The sequence below is a fragment of the Anabrus simplex genome, chromosome 1, assembly GCF_040414725.1.
Source record: "Anabrus simplex isolate iqAnaSimp1 chromosome 1, ASM4041472v1, whole genome shotgun sequence".
Classification (NCBI taxonomy): domain Eukaryota; kingdom Metazoa; phylum Arthropoda; class Insecta; order Orthoptera; family Tettigoniidae; genus Anabrus; species Anabrus simplex.
In genome coordinates, this window is record NC_090265.1 from 1,777,613,448 (window position 1) to 1,777,627,889 (window position 14,442).

Consider the following 14,442-nt stretch of genomic DNA (forward strand, 5'->3'; position numbering starts at 1 on the left):
TGGCTGGACAAAGAAGATTGAAGTTATTCGGACAAGTGAAAAGGATGACAGAAAATTTTCAATACGATAGTAAACTTGTGTCCTCATCCCGAGGCGGTGCAGCTATTTTCAGTTTCACCCCGAATGGTGAGCTTCACGTACAATTTCAACCACATACTAGGGCTCCTTCCATTGTTAAATTCCTGGCGGTACCGGGAATCGAACTCGGGCCCCGAGATAGGCAATTAATAACACTAGCCGTTACGCGACGCAGGTGGACTCCAGGTTGATGATAACTTATTGGAAAACGGAGGATAATAGGAAACAAAGATATACCGGGGTAGAGAGAGTGGATGGTGTAAGAAGAGGGTTAAGGGAGGAAACCGGAGAAGTTAGAGAATTATGGAGAAATCAAGTGTATAGTCCTAAGGGTTGTAGGAAAGCTACTGTACTGAAGAAAATGCCAAAGTAAAAAAATCAGGCAAGCAATTCAATGTTAAAAACATCCTATGGATATGAGCTACGAATTTTAGGTAAACAACATATAATAAAGTATAAGAATGTATTCTTTATTTTATTCCTAAAAAATGCAACCCTTTTCTTAATCATCGTTATTCGGTGGATTAAATTATCATTTTGCCTTTTTTAAACAATACGAGTGCTAATGTGAATTAATACAGAGTTTCACTTAAGCTGTTATATCTACATTCGGTGTGTACAGTTTTCAAAAAAAAAAATGCCTGAAGGTATTGACCAAGGAACACGTTAGGGAAATAATAATCTAAAGTTAATTTGGGTAGGATTTAGTAAAAACGATAACGAGTAAAGAAACAAGTGATTTTAGGTTTTTTCTGGAACTGCATTTAGGCGAGAATTGATTTTGGAATTTTTTAAATTTGATAGAGCTGTCGTGGATTCATAATTTGAAACCTTTCCGGGCCCTTCAGCCCTTCAACTTTTGGCACAATTGAGGAAATTGCTTAGTTTTACGTTTTCCGTAGTGTGTACGAAGAAATGTTGTCAACATTAAAAATAAATACCAACATCATCAACAGACTCCGGACGTTTGGGCCGTAATAGGTTAAAACGCAAAATTACTGAAGAGCGTACCAAGTATAGTCTACCCTACACTACGCTTAAGTTATGAGGCTTGCATACACTTTAGGGATACGACCCATCAGAACCCCTAGTATCCATGCTACTCTTGTTACACGACTCCAGAACGGACTAAACGATACCAACCAAACCCCATGGCACTACAGCCCGTGAAGGGCCTTGGCCTACCAAGCGACCGCTGCTCAGCCTGAAGGCCTGCAGATTACGAGGTGTCGTGTGGTCAGCACGACGAATCCTCTCGGACGTTATTCTTGGTTTTATAGACCGGGGCCTCTATCTCACCGTCAGATAGCTCCTCAATTCTAATCACGTAGGCTGAGTGGACCTCGAACCAGCCCTCAGGTCCAGGTAAAAATCCCAGACCTGGCCGGGAATCGAACCCGGGGCCTCCGGGTAAGAGGCAGGTACGCTACCTCTACACCACAGGGCCGGCACCACTAAACGATACTTCCTAATAACCAAGTTGGTTTGCATTCTAACCTATTAGGCCTACCTCCTAAAACTCGGAAGTCTAATCATCATCACTTTGTATGGACTACAATTTCGCCACTGCTATAAACGCACTAAATATGAGATCTGGTTGATGTGAATCACACTACAGGAGTTGAATGCGGTAGCTCACAGCACCTTTACCTCCCATACAGGGGTCATGTGTGTTCACCTTTTCTAACTTTGTGACGCTGGCAGCATCAGACACGTGAACCAGACCAAGCAGACTCATGACGTGAACAATGTAGCATGAAAAGACAGCGTTCCACGGGGGATTCTATTTATTTTTCCTGGAGTTGGCAGCTGTCACTGTAGTGGCATGAAACGCAAGGAAAACTTTATTCTATGAAGTGACAGTGTCAAGAATTAATTAACGTTCGTATGAATGTACAAACTATAGCTGCAGATGAAAAAGTCATATCTAATTATACATGCCAAATGGTAAATAGATCTTGAAAACACACAGGAAAGTTTTTGGTACAAGAAAGATCTAATTTGGTACCATTGTAGTGTTACACAATTTTGAACTAAGAAAGGATATTAATTTTTGTCTGCTTTATCGATTATGAAAGAGTATTTAATACGCTGCAATCCAAAATGATTACGATCCCTCGTGAAAAATTTAGACAATAAAGACTTTCGGATTATCCTGAATTTATATAGACACAGACGAACAGTATTCGAATTGGAAAAATGACTGAAATTCATAGACGTGAAAGATCTTTTATTTATATTCAATAGAATATCCAAAAAGCTCTCGAAGATCCAAAACAGCTTGTAGTTCTCATCAACAAACCACAGAGTTATTTAAAGGAGCGTTAAGAGGTAGGCCCTACGGCAGGATACGAGTGAACTGTGCATTTCTGGTCTTTCATTGATCGTGCCATTACGATATTCTTATTCTTATTCTTATTCTTATTCTTATTCTTATTCTTATTCTTATTCTTATTCTTATTCTTATTCTTATTCTTATTCTTATTCTTATTCTTATTCTTATTATTCTTATTATTATTATTATTATTATTATTATTGTAATTATATACAGTATGTATCGATGGGGTGGAATTGTAGTTCAGTTATAATATCTATAGATTGCTTTAACTGTGCTTTTTAAAGTATTAATTATGATACTAATGTATAATATCTGGTTTAGTGTAAAGAAGGCTTAGTGACCTTAAGTACGCCAATAAAGACATTTATATACCTGTGGTTCTATGTGCAGATGACACGGGACTTGTCAGCGACAACACAGATGATCTCTAAACCTTGTTATGAAAGGCCAATTTCTTCTTTCTTTCTTTCTTTCTTTCTTTCTTTCTTTCTTTCTTAATCCGTTTACCCTCCAGGGCTGGTTTCTCCGCGAAGGATCCCACCTCTACTGCCTCAAGCGCCCCGCCAAACTCAACAACGACTGAGCTCGATAGCTGCAGTCGCTTAAGTGCGCCCGGTATCCAATAATCGGGAGATAGTGGGTTCGAGCCCCGCTGTCGGCAGCCCTGAAGATGGTTTTCTGTAGTTTCCCATTTCCACATCAGGCAAATGCAAATAAGGCCACGGTCGCTTCCTTCCCATTCCTATCCCATCGTCGCCGTACGACATATCTGTGTCGGTGCGACGTCAAGCAAAATAGCAACAAAAAAAACCAACTCAACAACCACCGCACGCAGAAGAGTTCCGCACACCTACGTAATGTGAAGGTGTATGCTAGCTCACGAGTGTAGACCGCTGCACATCAAAAGAGCAGCAGTTAGCTGGGAATGCAGCGCGGCGAACTGAAGGCGAACAGCTTGGACAACAAAAACAATGGAACTCTGCTTGACCTTGTGTGCGAGTCTCTTTCACTCTCTTTCTCGACATTACCCCTCGGCGTAGCGGGACTCGAAATGAGTTCGCATGTTAGTATCTCCTAAGGGAACAACTTCAATGCGACTATTCTCATTAGTCAAATATTTAAAATGTATCTCGACGGGGAAGTGGATGGAGAATAATTTGTTGTTGAGTTCATATCTCCCCCCCTGAATTTGCAAGTTTGGATATACAGAAAATGAGAACCTACAACCCGTTTTCCAGTCAGGGATGGAATTAATGAAGCCCCATCTTGCGGCGAGGAAAGGAATTGTGCCGGCTGCCGAAGCCTATCGCACTCTTCTTGGGCAATGGTCAATGACTGACAGATGAAATGAAATTGATAGTGGAGAGGGTTGCTGGAATGAAAGATGACAGGGAAAATCGTAGTACCCGGAGAAAAACCTATCCCGCCTCTGCTTTGTCCAGCGCAATTCTCACGAGGAGTGACCGGGATTCGAACCACGGAACCCAGTGGTGAGAGGCCGATGCGCTGCCACCTGAGCCACGGAAGCTGTTAGTTCTTGATATACAGAGGTGGCCAAATTATTAGACTAAAGACAAATTTAGTAATTAATACTAGTTCATTTAAATTGCATACTTCATAAGTAGTATCAACTCTTACGGGACATTTTTGGGAATGTGTGAAATACATCTGTGCACATTTTGAACTACATTTTGGGAATTTTCAGGTCACAGGTTGGTATCAGTGCTTAAGTTGATAGTCTGCTGTTTCATGGAACCATTTTGCCTGTGTCTTATGTGGTGTGGTGTTGAATGTGCGTTTTGTACGTATTTTTAGTTTAATGAAATCTACGAACTTGCAGTGCATTTTTACTGGGTTCAAAGTCATACTTACCAGTTACTTGTGGATCATCAAATAGCATCACCAAAGATTATGTGGTTATGGAAAAACCGCAAAAACCGATCGAAGCTGCAAAATGGGACAAACAACTGAGGGGAGGAGTGTAGTAGTTCACCATCGCTTTCCTCACTGTTCCAGAAATTACTATTGTGGCACAACCAGCTCCATAAATAGCACATTTCCTAACACTGAGACACACTAGCTGTGCTCCGAATGTCATAACTCAGCACCACCTATAAACTCAGAAGGGAACTATCAATAAGTGCATATCGAAACCGACAATGAAATTTCTGGGAGAGGATGAGGAAACCATAGGAAAGCAATGTATGCACATTTAGCTGCTATTTCAAGCTCTAAGGTCCTGAAATCGAAACGGAAATGTCTAATAAGATTGCACGCGTTAGCATACAGCTGGGCGTGGAGAGACCTGCTCAGGAAGTACATCCGGCTGTAAAGCAAGGCCACAGTTCGCACCTAGGACCCCACAGGTGTGGTGAAGGCGTTAGAAGAGTAGAAGAAGAAGAAGACTGTAGATAGATATAATAATAAACATAAGGGAATATGGTTAACTTATATGTACCGAGAGAGTTCGCCATGCAGTTAGGGGGCGCAGCTGTGAGCTTGCATCCGGAAAATAGTGGGTTCGAACCCCATTGTTGGCAGCTCAGAAAGTGGCTTCCTGTGATTTCCCACCTTTTCACACCAGGCAAATACGGGAGCTGTACCTTAATGAAGGCCACGGCCGTTTCTTTCCCACTCCTAGACCTTTCCCCATCCCATCGTCACCATAGGACCTATCTGCGTCGGTGTGACGTAATACAAATCTATATAAATAAAATCATAACGACCGTGTGTCTGTACTTTGACTATTTTGGCAAAATTATGGTACAGTTATCCGTTTCAGTGTAGTAATGACCATCTGCATATTTGTTAACTTTAGCTTCCGAAAGTCCTCATTTTTATCCCCACACCCTCCCCCAAAGCAATATTGAGAAACAATCTGCCAGACAAGCTAGAAAATTAAAATTTGTCAAAATTATATGTCTTAGCGGCCCCTGTCTAGAAAACCAGGAATAACGGCCGAGAGGATTCGTCGTGCTGACCAAACGACACCTCGTAATCTGCAGGCCTTCGGGCTGAGCAGCGGTCGCTTGGCAGGCCAAGGCCCTTCAAGGGCTGTCGCGCCATGGGGTTTGGGTTTATATGTCTTAGCCTGTGATCGACGGAAATATTCCAAGATCTTTAAATATTTTATTTTTTCCCCGAAAAATATCGGAATATTGAAGTAATTTTAATGTCGGCGCAGACCTTTGTTTAGAGGTATTTCGCACTTAAATGGTAAGTCGTATCACAAAACGGATGGCACAATCTCAGTTTAATTTGGAGTGATCTATGACTTTGGTTCTGTGACGTTTCCTCGTATCTCTATTCCTTACATGCTAGATTTGTCTCTATTTCTCAAGATACCTACGTTTTGCTCTTTGTACACGTATAATGCATAGTTCGAATCACTTATACGAAAGGCAGAATCATCTAATTCTACACAAACATTGGCCCAGTCATTATACATGCGTGAGCCAAATTCTGTGTTTGTAGCTGTCATATTAGTACCCAAAAGTAGTGCACTGTTAGAAAACCTTACCCAAATTTGACCCTATTCAACGTTTCTAACTCAATTTTACCATAAATAGATGAGACAGGAGAAAATATCTGAAGACCACCATTTAGACCGCTAAATGAGGCGTCTTATGGTACAATCCGTTTGTCGATATGATGTATCGTTTAGCAACTGTTAATCTGCAAATGAAGGTTTGCAATACTGAAAACATGCATATACTTCGTTTGTCGATCTATATACATTCATTGAAGTCGATTTGTAGTGATGTAGAAACGGTGTGTTTGACATTATAGTCCGCTAATGTAATCATTACTCTCCACATCGAATTTGATTGGCAATAGGAATGGGATCCTTCTCCAACTCCTTTGTAACTAGCATTAGTAAAGGAGGGACTGCGACTGTAATGAATAATTCTCTTCTCGATTTGACTGGAAGAAGTCAAGGGAGCATGCAATTTTTTTCAAAACTCTCCTAACCGATTGTGTTGTGGAGTAGGAAAGTGTGGCCGCCATTATGAACAAATTTACCCATCTAAAATGTGCTTGGCATTAGGCATAGTGGCCTTGCTATTATAATGGAAACTCACCAACTCGGTGTGACTGACACTAAGTAAAGCTGCCTGTCATTGACTGGTAGTAGGGAAGGGGTCTGCTATTATAATAAAAACTCCTCAACAGTAATCTGTCGGAAAGTAGGAAATGGGTCTGCCATTGTAACTAAAACTCCCCAAATCGATTGTGACCGCGCAGTAGGTAATGGGGCCTGCAATTATAATGAAAACGTACCTACTCGATTTTGAATGGCAGTAGGCAAGTGAGCTTGCCGTTATCATTACAACACCGCAACTCGCTCTTTACATAGGAAACAATGTATGGGAACCATCCCCTGTTGTTTCTGGATTACGCTAAGGGATATGCAATTTTAACAATTCTTATTCACCGCATGTACAGTAATTTACTTTGATATCCGTATACAATGTAGAATACCGTAGCGAAGCACGGTTACTTTTGTAGTTGTAAAATATTTCTGTATGTCTCACGTCCACTTATGCTTAAAATGTCATTTACCGTTCAATGTATGGATGAAGTACAACTTTTGCTGTAATTTTTTGTATCTCCCTATACTTCAACAAATAAACAAGTCTTTCTTCCTTTCTTTCTTTTTTTCCTTCCTTCATTTTCCCTTAATCTGCTTACTCTCCAGGGTTGTTTTTTCCCTTGGACTCAGCAATGGATCCCACTTCTACCGCCTCAAGGGCAGTGTTCTGGTGCGTGAGAATTTGGGTCGGGGATACGATTAAGGAGGTGGACTAATACCTCACCCAGGCGGCCTCACATACTATGTTAAATAATATGGTACTTGTGGGGGGGGGGGGAGGAAGGGAAGATTAGAAGGGATAGACAAGGAAGAGGGAATGAAGTGGCCATGGCCTTAAGTTAGGTACAATCCCGGCAATTGCTAGGAGGAGAAGTGGGAACCACGGAAAACCACTTCCAGGATAGCTGAGGGATGAATCGAAGCCACCTCTACACAGTTGATCTCCCGAGGCTGAGTGGACCCCATTGTAGACATCGTACCACGTTTCAAATTTATGGACAGAGCCGGGAATCGAACCCGTGCCTCCGGGGGTGGCAGCTAATCACACCACACAGGCGGACAAATAAACAAATACTTCTCAATTTATTTACGAGTCAGCAGTTACTTAGAGAATCAAGTGAACTGTAATTTGTGAGTACTTTGCTTTTATATGCGTTCCCATTAGTCATCATAAAACATTCTCAGAAAAAAGTGTATTTGATGACGATAAACAGAAAGACGGAAGAACATAAAACTTCATCTTCTCCAGTAACACAATGCTACTAATAACCGCTGCAAGAACTCGTTAAAAGTAGCGAGTTCTCTTTTTATCGTTCACCATTTGTCATGGAGGAACTGTGGAGGTAATTACAAGAGTCCGATATATCTACAAACCAATCCATTGCAGGACAGCAAAGCGAACGTCTAACAGCCGTGAACGCATTTCTGTAGCAGAATCTTATGGAAGGAGTGTTGTTAAACTGAAGGTATCAAACAGATTCACCACTTCACAGTCTTTAACTATGGGGCTTCTTTAAAGCAATTAAGAATCTAAAATGTTATTTTGATAAATTTAATATCATTCAGGTTTAGAAGCAACGGGAAGCGCTTGTCCACTCTGTATTTAGCTTATATCATGTGCATTGTTTTCCTCTTGCTTCTAAATGAAAGAAAATTTAAAGTTGTATTTTTGTTGGTGTTGTATGCTGTTGTCATAATATGTTTTTTTTTTTTTACAACTGGGTCGCCATAAAACCTACCTGTGTCGGTGCGACGTAAAGCAAATAGCAAATATTTACAACTGGCTTTACATCACACGGACGCAGAGAGGTCTTATGGTGACGATGGGATACGACAGGCCTAGGAGTGGGAAGGAAGCGGCCGTGGTCTTAATTAAGGTACAGCCCAAGAATTTACCTCGTGTGAAAATTGGAAACCACGGAAAACCATCTTCAGGGCTACCGACTGTGGGGCTCGAAGCCGCTATCACCCGGATGCAAGCTCACAGCTGTGCGCCCCTAACCGTATGGCCAACTCGCCCGGTCGTAAAATGTTATTGCGCCACTCTAAGTAGTAAATCCATATATATATTATATAAAAGCAAACTGTCTGGAGCGATGTATATATCAATATATATAAAAATGAATTAATGAGGCACTTCCAGAAAAACTCAGAATTTTGAAACTTGGTACCGGAGAAGCTGATGACCCCAGGATCCCTAGAAAAATCGAAAATTCGCAAAGTTCCCTGAAGGGGTCACGCTGAAGGCTTTAAATTTTGGGCTCTGCATAGGAACGCAGTCGTATTATATATCCAAAGCGACATTCTATAGGTTTCGTCGGCTTAAACAATTTTCAGGAATTTCCTAATTGTATCCCCCTTCCCCCCAAATCAAGATGGCGGCGCAATCTGCCAGACGTGCTAGAAAATTGAAATTTGGTGAAATTATAGCTTTCTCCATCTAACCGACGGAAAAATTCCAAGATGTTCACATTTTTCACTTTTTACCCCCAAACATATCGAAATATGGACTCAATTTTAATGACTGTGCAGACATTCCTTTTGATGTATTTCTTGGCTAAACGGTAAGTCGTATAAAAAATGGATGGCACAATCTCCATTCAATTTGGAGTTATCTACAAATTTGTTCCTATCACTTTTTGTCGTATCTCTATCCCTTATACCTTAAATAGCGCTCTATATCTGGATTGTACCTAAATTTTGCACTTTGTACACGTATAATTGATGGTTTGAATCACTTATAGGAAAGACAGGATCATCAAATTCAACACGAATATTGGCCCTACCAGTAGCCATATGTGAGCCAAATTCTATGTTTGAAGCTGTCACATAAGTACCTGAAAGGTAATTCAATGTGTGAAAAGCTTACACCAGTTTCACCCAATTCAACGTTTCTAAAACAATCTTAAATTTAAATAGATGAGATACTTGAACATATCATAAGACCAGCCATTTAGATCACTAAATGAGGCCAGAGGTGCCTTATCGTACAACCCGTTTTTCGTTATGATGTACCGTTTAGTAACAGTTATTCTGTAAATGAAGGTGAACATCCATATACTTCCGTATGTCGTCTGTATTTATTCGATTTGTAGCGATCTAGAAAGGGTGTGTCTGCCATTGTAATTAATACTTTACAAATCGATAGTGACTTTCAGCAGGAGGGATTCTCCTATTGTAATCAGTATTCTCCACATCGACTTTGACTGGCAGTAATAATGGGGTCTTCCTCTAACTCCTGTGCACCATTGTAATGAATAATTCCTTTCTCGATTCGACTAGCAGAAGGCAAAGGAGCGTGCAATTGTTTTCGAAACGCCTTTACTCGATTCTGTTTGTCGGTAAGCAAGGATGCCTCCCATTATAAACAAATTTACCCATTTAAAATGTGACTGACGTTAGGCATTATAATGATATCAACACAACTCAATTTTGACTGGCAGTAAGGAAGGTGCCTGCACATATGATAACATTTCCTCAACTGTAAGCTACTTGAAAGTAGGAAATATGGCCTGCCATTGTGAGGAAATCTTCCCAAATCTATTGTGGCCGCGCAGTAGGCAATGGGGCCTGCCGCTAAATGAAAATTACCAACTCTTTCGTAAATTGTAGTAGATAAGTTGACCTGCCGTTATCATCGCAACTCCGAAAGTTTCACTTTACATTGGAAACATCTTCTGTGGACTTTCCAAAACTGTTTCTCGGATAACTCCAAGAGACATGCAATTTAAAAAATGTTATTCATTTCATGTATAGTAATTTACTTCGATATCCGTACACAGTGTAGAGTACCGTAGCGAAGCATGGGTGCATATTTTTCTATTATCATATATTTCAGCTACATACAGCAGTTGTGCAGGAATTATATTTTTATATATATTTATATTAATTTTAATTGGTTAATTACGATGGCTCAAGGGGCTGGGTGTGTGTGCCGTCTTCATCATTAGAATTCATCATAGGAAGAGCCCCATCCCCCTAGAGGCACAGGTCGCCCATCACGCCTCTCCGGAGGCCACGCGCCATTATTTCATTAGTGTTTGAAGAACTGAGTGGCTCAGACGGTCAAAGAACTGCATTTCTGAGCCGAAGGTGAAAAGTTTGATCCTGGCTCAGCCCGGTGGTACTTGAAGGTGCTCAGTTACGTCATTCCAGTGCCGGTAGATTTACTGGCATGTAGAAGAACTCCCGCGGGACAGAAATCCGACATCTCGGCATCTCCCGAAACCGTAACATTATTTAATGGGTTGCAAAGCCATTGTTTTACTCTGCACCACGGTTAACAACTGAATTGCTGGTTAGTCCTTCTTTCTTCTCTTCATCATTTCCCTGTCGTTCTTCTTCCTCGCCTCTGATATGTTCTTGGACTTTTCATTTTGCTTTTCTTGGGACTCCTTGAATTGAACAATTTTAGCTCGAAACATATCCCTATTAAATATTCCATTTGGATTGATGCCAACTTCCTCCATGTCTTTTCTTGTTTCTTCTACCCATTTAGTAGTTGCTTTTAATTTGATGATGTAGTTAAAGATTTTATTTGTTTTTTTTTGCTAGGGGCTTTACGACACAGATAGGTCTTATGGCGACGATGGGATAGGAAAGGCCTAGGAGTTGGAAGGAAGCGGCCGTGGCCTTAATTAAGGTACAGCCCCAGCATTCGCCTGGTGTGAAAATGGGAAACCACGGAAAACCATTTTCAGGGCTGCCGATAGTGGGATTCGAACCTACTATCTCCCGGATGCAAGCTCACAGCCGCGCGCCTCTACACGCACGGCCAACTCGCCCGGTATTTTATTTGTTTGTGACCTTCTCTGTCTGTCTGTATAGGTCTTCATTTCTCCTCTTCTTCCATCTAGCGTCTTTACTTTCTTCTGGTCCTAGAATCTTTCTCAAGATTTTTATTTCTTTCTTCTCTACCACACCCATTTCATATTTCTTATTCAATATCAGCCATTCTGAACTGTGAAGTACTTCTGGCTTGATAACCATGGTATAGCGTCTGATCTTTGCCATTATTATTATTATTATTATTATTATTATTATTATTATTATTATTATTATTATTATTATTATTATTATTATTATTATTATTATTATTATTATTATTATTATTATTGTCCGAATCGTTGACTGGATGGTCAGCGTACTGCCCTTCGGTTTAGAGAGTCCCGGGTTCGATTCCCGGCCAGGTCGAGGAATTTAACGTTCATTGGTTAATTCCAATGGCCTGGGGGATGGGTGTTCGAGCTGTCCCCAACATCTCTGCAACTCACACACCACACATAACATTATCCTCCACCACACTTACACTCAGTTACCTACACATGGCAGACGCCTCCCATCTTCATCGGAGGGTCTGCCTTACAAGGGCTGCACTCTGCTAGAAATAGCCACACGAAATTGTTATTTATTTTATTATAATTATAATTATTATTATTATTAATGAGAGGGCTAGAAATAGAACTGCAGGATACGAAAAGGTGATTGGTAAATGTGGGGAAGATATGGATGCTAATGGGAATAAGAAGCGTTTGCTGGACTTCTGTGCTAGTATGGGTTTAGCTGTTACGAATACATTCTTCAAGCATAAGGCTATTCACCGCTACACATGGGAGGCTAGGGGTACCAGATCCATAATAGACTATATCTTAACAGAATTCAGGAAATCTGTTAGGAATGTTAAGTTTTCCGGGGATTTTTCGATGATACAGACCACCATCTGATCTGTAGTGAACTAAGTAACTCTAGGACTAGGGTAGAGAAAGTGAAATCTGTCTGCAAACGAATAAGGGCAGAAAATCTCCAGGACGAGGAAATTAGACAGAAGTACATGGATCTGATTAGTGAGAAGTTTCGAACACTAGACAGTAAGCAGGTTCAGGATATAGAAAGTGAATGGTTGTCATACAGGAATGCTGTAGTAGAAACAGCACGGGAATGCCTACGAACAACTGTGTGTAAAGATGGGAAAAGGCGAACATCTTGGTGGAATGACGAAGTGAGAGCAGCCTGTAAACGTAAAAAGAAGGCTTATCAGAAATGGCTCCAAACAAGGGCCGAGGCAGACAGGGATTGGTACGTAGATAAAAGAAACATAGCGAAACAAATAGTTGTTGAATCCAAAAAGTCGTGGGAAGATTTGGTAATAACCTGGAAAGGCTAGGTCAAGCAGCAGGGAAACCTTCCTGGACAGTAATAAAGAATCTTAGGAAGGGAGGGAAAAATGAAATAAACAGTGTTTTGAGTAATTCAGGTGAACTCATAATAGATCCCAGGGAATCACTGGAGAGGTGGAGGGAATATTTCGAACATATTCTCAACGTAGAAGGAAATCTTCCTGGTGGTGTTGCGAACAGCCAAGCTCATGGGGAGGAGGAAAATGATGTTGCTGAAGTTATGCTTCAGGAAATGGAGAGGATGGTAAATAAACTCCATTGTCATAAAGCAGCAAGAATAGGTGAAATTAGACCTGAAATGTTGAAGTATAGTGGGAAGGCAGGGATGAAATGGCTTCATAGAGTAGTAAGATTAGCATGGAGTGTTGGCAAGGTACCTTCAGATTGTACAAAAGCAGTAATTGCTCCTATCTATAAGCAAGGAAACAGGAAGGATTGTAACAACTATCGAGGTATCTCATTGGTTAGTATACCAGGCGAAGTATTCGCTGGCATCTTGAAAGGGAGGGTGCAATCAGTAGTTGAGAGAAAGTTGGATGAAAACCAGTGTGGTTTCAGACCACAGAGTTGCTGTCAGGATCAGATTTTCAGTATGCGCCAGGTAATTGAGAAATGCTACGAGAGGAATAGTTGTGTTTATGTTTCGTAGATCTAGAGAAAGCATATGACAGGGTACCGAGGGAAAAGATGTTCGCCATACTAGGGGACTATTGATTATGAAAAGCAGTCACAGGCATTTATGTTGACAACTGGGCTTCGGTGAGAATTGATGGTAGAATTTGTTCTTCGTTCAGGGTACTTACAGGAGTTAGATAAGGCTGTAATCTTTCACCTTTGCTGTTTGTAGTTTACATGGATCATCTGCTGAAAGGTATAAAATGGCAGGGAGCGATTCAGTTAGGTGGAAATGTAGTAAGCAGTCTGGCATATGCTGAAGACTTGATCTTAATGGCAGATTGCGCCGAAAGCCTGCAGTCTAATATCTTGGAACTTGAAAATAGGTGCAATGAGTATGGTATGAAAATTAGCCTCTCGAAGACTAAATTGATGTCAGTAGGTAAGAAATTAAACAGAACTGAATGTCAGATTGGTGATAAAAAGCTAGAACAGGTCGAAAATTTCAAGTACTTAGGTTGTGTGTTCTCTCAGGATGGTGAAATAGTAAGTGAGATTGAATCAAGGTGTGGTATAGCTAATGCAGTGAGCTCGCAGTTGCGATCAACAGCATTATGTAAGAAGGAAGTCAGCTCCCGGACGAAACTATCTTTACATCGGTCTATTTTCAGACCAACTTTGCTTTACGGGAGCGAAAGCTGGCTGGACTCAGGATATCTTATTCATAAATTAGAAGTAACAGACATGAAAGTAGCGAGAATGATTGCTGGTACAAACAGGTGGGAACAATGGGAGAAGGATACTCGGAATGAGGAGATAAAGGCTAATTTAGGAATGAACTCGATGGATGGAGCTGTACCCGTAAACCGGCTTCAGTGGTGGGGTCATGTGAGGCGAATGGGGGAGGATAGGTTGCCTAGGAGAATAATGGACTCTGTTATGGTGGGTAAGAGAAGTAGAGGGAGACCAAGACGACGATGCTTAGACTCGTTTTATAACGATTTAAAGATAAGAGGTATAGAACTAACTGAGGCCACAGCACTAGTTGCAAATAGAAGATTGGGGCGACGTTTAGTAAATTCATAGAGACTTGCAGACTGAAGGCTGAAAGGCGTAAAAGTCTATAATGATAATGTATGTAA